Genomic DNA, 6,000 nt, shown 5'->3' on the forward strand with positions numbered 1-6,000 from the left:
AATAAAAGAAGAAAGGAAAATATCTATATATATAAAATTATTTTAGACCCTATTTCCATGGTAATCAAAAAATTAGAAACTAAGGTACTGTTCTCATATTAAAGAATGATTAAACAAATTATGGTATATGAATATGATAAGATGTTATTAAGACATAAGAAATGACAAAATGGTCAGTTTCATAGGAAACTGAGAAAATGTCTGTGAAGTGAGCAGAACCAAGAGAATAATTTATACAACATAAATAGCATCATAGCAAAATATAACTTTAAAAGCCTGATCAATGCAGTGACAAATCATGATTCCTGAAGACTGAAAATAAAACACATCACTCCTCTCCTGACAGAGGAAATGGAATTAAAATGCAGACAGAGACAAACCTTTTGAGGCATAACCAATGTGGGGATTTGCTTTTACTGTACTATTTCATTTGTGATGAGTGATTTCTTTTTCCTTGTTTTCCTTTCCATTCCTTTTATTTTGTTCAACAGGGAGTAGGGAACAGTAGTACAGAACAGATTACCAAATTAAATATATGTTAATCAATTTTTTAAGTACAAAGAAGGTTGTTTGTAATTAAAGGTTCTAAGTTCAAATCTTCCCTTTACACTTACTACTCGTGGAATCTTGGAGACTCAGTTCCCTCATTAATAAAATGAGGGATTTGAACCAGTAACCTCCAAGATCTCTTTCAGCTCTCAATCGATAATCCTTATTTGGTTTTAAATGAACAACAAATGCTAATATGATTAGAGAAAAGAGGAGTCAGACAAACAGAGGCAAAGAGACCCAGGTAAGAAATGGAACAAATCAAAACTTTTCATGATCGTTCAGTAGTGGGATCAGGGCAGAGAATAGCTGGATTTCTGGTCTGGGTGAAGGAAGTATGGGGACAGAAACAAAGAAATAGAGGTGAAGAAAGAAGGAAGAAGAAGAAGGAAAGAAGAAAAAGAAGAAATTACTTTTAACCTCTTCATAATGCTCTATTTATCATTTGCTACTTATTTATTCTATAATATTTTGTGTTTTTTTTTAATTAAAAACATCATTCTGAAAAGAGGTTCATAGACTTCACCAAACTGCCAGAGGAACCCATGAAATAAAAACATTTAAGAATCCCTGTTCTAATTTGTTTTTTGTTCTCCTCTTGTCCTTGGACTCACTTAATTTTGTTAAAAGCTTTAGTTGTGATTTGATATTTATAATTCCTAAATCTTAGATGAAGAGAAAGAGGCTACAGGTCTCAAAGCCTCCATGTCTTGCTAAATGACTTTTGTTACTAGCAATGGCCAAAAATAAAAATAAAAACAACCATCACTAGATGTCCATCATTCTGGTGAGAAACTTATCCAAATGCAATCAGATTGATTTCTCACCTGATATTCCATGAACCTGAAGAAATTCAAGTTTGATAGGACCTGACCAAATTTGTGTTCTGATTACAAAGAGTAATCTACAACTGGGTCCCTCTCAAGTGATCCATTTGGAACAGAGATCCCAACTGGTCAAATAAACAGCCTAAAACATCCAATTCAGATATTTCTTTTTTATTCCAAATTGAGTAACATCTATTCCAAATTCTTCAATAATGATTGATTTGATGTAGCAGGTTCTCTGAAAGGGTGTACTTGAATCTAAGACAGGAGAGTGCTTGTAGATAAGTACCTACTCAAGTAGCACATATTTGATGTAAGGTAATGATGTGGTCAATCTAGTTGGCGTATACTTCGGGTAATGTGATGATGTGATGCTCTTCAGCTGCGCATGCCCAGTGTGGTGTCCTATTGTAGTTGTGCTGGGGTAAGGGAGTCCCAGAGAGAGAGAGAGGAGGCTCTCTCGGCTGCTGCGATCTCAGCCCTAGAGACGGCTTCAGGCTCCAGACTCCAGAGTCCAGACTCCATCTCTGACTGGCCAGGTGATTGGGTTTATTACTTCGTCATTGCTCCTCTTCACCCTAGTTTCAGATCCCATTTATCTGGGTTTCCTCTATTCCCACCATATCTTCATATTCTCAATTGTACCTCCCAGGAAACTCTTTATAGGGGAATTTATATCCCATTTTTATCTCCTACATTATATTCTCCCAGAACAAGACAAAAATATGAGAAATAGAATATTGAATGGGTAGATAGGTAGATAGATAGATAGATAGACAGATAGACAAACAGGGAGGTAGAAGTTTTTATAAAATGCCAGATACTGTGCTAAGCAAACTGTGACAACTGATAGGACAAAGGAGCAAGAAATTCAATGATAGAAAATAGATTTCCTTTTAAACTGGTGAATCAGAGGGTTAAGGCTATGCATAAAAGAAAGTGAAGCCAGAATAATGTTTAAGAAATGAGGGAAGAAACAATGGGATATGGACTAGAGTACCCAGGGAGATTCAAGCAGGAGTATCTTTCTGGCCAGCATGATGGGATCTTGATCAGCAAGAAGAATTTAAGAATCCAGATCATACAAGCAATAAAGTTATATATGATGAAGACATTTCTATCATTATGTATTGCTGAAGTAAAAGGAAAAGATAAGTCACAGGAGGCAAGAGGCTGGTGATTTTGAAGACTCGTGTTTGAGAAATCATAAAATCATAGCTCTACAACTAGAAGGGATCTTAGAAGTCATCTATTCCAAATCACTCATTTCACAGTTGAAACTGAGAGTTCAAGTGATTTAACCAATATCATGCAAGTAGCTTATCTCCTAGGTACTTTTGAAATACAGACATACTGATTTCAGATCAGCACTTTCAACTAATGAAATACTCAATATATTCATATATTAATTGAAAGGCAAAATATGATGGCTGAGGGTAAAGTGGGAAGAAGACTCTACCCTTAAATTTTTTTAATAATGAGGTCAGTAGGCCTGAAGACCAAAAGATAATTGTGGCAAGAAGCTGGACTGAGCAATGTAGTTAAAGATAATAAATCTCAAAGAAGAGATTCTTGAGGTTCAATGTTGAGTCAGAAGTGAGAAGGACTAAAGTGTACATGTGCCTCCTTTTCCATCTAGCTGACTATTTTTAGGGGTGAGGAAGGATTAGAGAAGAGCCAAGAATTAGAGAGGATCGGTGTCTTCACTGGAGGGGTAAGTTTTCATTATTTCAAAGTGGTTAGAGAGATATTTTTGTCACTCTTCAAATTTCATCCTTTAGTATCTCATAATTTATTCTCTTGGATTTAGTCTTTATTTTAAAGTAAAATAAAATAATGTCATAGATGAGAACTTGGAATTATCCCCTTAAATTTTTCTAAGCATGCCTTCCTTTACTGTATGATGTGAAGAATTTACTACTGAGTTGACCATTTTAAGGAAGAAAAATTCTATATTGTTATTTATTAAGTGTCTACTATATGCTTGATATCATTCTGTGTCCTGTTGGAAACAAAAATAAAAAAAGCATTTTCAGCTCTTGAGGACCTAAAAATATTTTATCTGTACTAAAAATCGTTTTGCTAAAAAAAAAAAAGTTGGAAAAGCATTTGTTCAATGGTGTGAATTTGCTGTATTACTCAATTTCCTTTGTCCCAAGTAGTTCAGCAAGTGAATACAGTGAATCCATCATTTTCAGGGACCTTATCCCACAAAGATAAGGACATACCTCATAACCTATAGCATCAGGTACTATATAATAATATTAATGACAACACCTTACGTTTATATAGTACATTATAATTTTCTAAGCTTTTACTCCTGTAGGGAAAATATTATCACTGCCATTTTGTGGATGAAGAAATAGACTCAAAATGGTTAAATTATTTGCTCAAGATAACATAGCAAGTGTCAGAGTCTGGCACTCAAATGAAAGTTTTCAGATATCATCAATTCTCTTTTCATGACATCATGCCACCAATTCTATCAATTTTCACTGATCTGTTCAGGGGACAATAGATATGCAACCACTTCATCATTCTTAAGAAAGGTATAGTATCTCTATATGTACATGGAAACGACATATCACAAGGAAATTGCAATCACTGGAACCAAGCCTATTACTAATAATTTCTGCTAGGCAAGAAACGCTTTTGGAAAAGATATTGTATTCTCAGTGTTGTGGGGCTTGCCCTCTTTCCATGAACCAACTAAAAATGAGCACAGATAATGAGAACATTTGATAACAGAAGTTGGGGATAACAGATGCTTGCTTTCACAATTCTCTAAGATCAGCCTAAGGAATTTTTCTGGGAACATGTTTCATGAAACTCATCTATTTGGATGCAGTTAGTTCAAGCAAATACAAATGCAACCTTTTCCTTCTGAGGCCCAGGCGACAATGATTCAAATTTGCCATATTCCAAATATAACTCACAGATAATTATGTTCCCTATTTGTAAGGAACCAAGTACATAAATCCTTAAATGGAGCAGTTTAACCAACTTTAAAAGAATGAGCAGCTGGATGGAATTGTAATGATATAATATAAAAGCATAAAAATTGAAGCAGTAGTCACATAGTAAATTTTCTCAATTTCATATTTATGTTCTCTCCTCTATTTATTATATCATATATCAAAATGAAATGATTCTGCTTCCTTAAAACTCCTGTGGTATTTGCCGGCAGGAGTCAGCACCATGGACAGAAATGCAGTGCATCTGGCATTGAAATTTAAATTCCGAATTGTATAATTCTGTATTCAAAATGATCTTGTCTCCACACATCCGTCCACCCCACCAAGAGTTATCAAAACTGTTTTATGGTGATATTTAAATGTGAACCCCATATTTCATGGACTTATGATACTTCATTGTTAGATTGTGAACTTATAACATCAGAAGTAACTATTCTCAGAGTTGATGAAACAGTCTATCCTATTTTGGGAGAAAGGAATATAACAAAGTAAAAAAGGGGAAAAGAAGTACACATGCACACACATTCATACACTCACAAAAGTTGTAGGAAATTCCTGGTTAGGTAACTCTTTCAATTAATGAAGATTGCAAACTTCCCTGCATCTTTACAGTCAGTTACCAAGGACAGCAAACTATCAGGTCAGCATATGCTAAGGTGTAGTAATGTTCAGAGAAGATTAAAATTTATGGAGTGAAGCCTGCCAATTTGCATCTTTAATATCCACCTGATTCACCCAGCTCTCACCTGTGGCTCCAAAATATTGTAGTACATGCAGCAGCCATAGCCTACTAACCTATTTTGGCAGATGGACTGAACTAGGTTGAGGGAAACTGAGGACTCACAAATTCATTAGTGAGTTGGGGGAGTGTCTACCCCCATGCGTGTGGAGATTTATCCCAATGGAATGGCTGTATGAGAACAATTTATTCAAACAACCTCAAAATCAACCAATGCAGCATTGTGGAGCACTTAGAGCTCACTTGGACATCAAAAACACTATGGTCCTTCATTGCATGCTGGGCTATCACCAGTCATCTTGATTTATGTCTTGCTACTGGATATCAATACCCTAGGAAGAAAGAGTAAGATCAACAAATTCATAAAACTGTCTCATATCAACTTACTCAAGAGTCAAAAAGACATCATCCAAACTATTTTACCTCTTTTACCTACCTCAGAATCCTGATAAGCAAGTGATGAAGCAGCAGGTGCAAATATACTGGAAGCTCTACTCACAACTCTACACATAGGAAATCCAGACCATAAAGTTGTCTTCTTGATGAACTAAAGAAGCAGTAGGATTTGGCTTTATGTCTCGAGCAGCCTTTGAGAAGTCTTGAGTCTTGAACAATCTTGAGCACTGTCTACTTTCTGCTGAGGAAGGGGATAAAAAGGTGTCCTAAAATTTGTCTGTTTTTCCCAACTCTAGCCTGCAGTCAAAACACACACACACACACACACACACACACACACACACACACACAAACACACACACACAAATACATATACATGCAAATTTTTTTGGATGATGATTTCACTTATCATCTGTACATGAAACATGGGCATGCTTATGGACAAACAACACTTCTTGCAATTCTGCAGATATCACTTACAAAGAGCAGCCTTAAATGAAACAAAACTGGCAAA

At 35.5% G+C, this 6,000-nt stretch overlaps 1 long non-coding RNA gene across 1 annotated transcript in view; it reads right to left on the minus strand.

The window, feature by feature from the left end:
• The window catches only part of LOC127540535 (uncharacterized), a 30,620-nt gene extending 24,906 nt beyond the window's left edge, over positions 1-5,714 (minus strand). The window contains exons 1-2 of the long non-coding RNA XR_007948217.1: positions 5,527-5,714; positions 5,290-5,422 (exon numbers count right to left, since the gene is read on the minus strand). This is a non-coding gene — a long non-coding RNA (uncharacterized LOC127540535). The remainder of the gene's footprint in view (positions 1-5,289; positions 5,423-5,526) is intronic.
• Positions 5,715-6,000: the final 286 nt, after the last annotated feature.

Source organism: Antechinus flavipes, chromosome 6 (assembly GCF_016432865.1).
Source record: "Antechinus flavipes isolate AdamAnt ecotype Samford, QLD, Australia chromosome 6, AdamAnt_v2, whole genome shotgun sequence".
Lineage (NCBI taxonomy): Eukaryota > Metazoa > Chordata > Mammalia > Dasyuromorphia > Dasyuridae > Antechinus > Antechinus flavipes.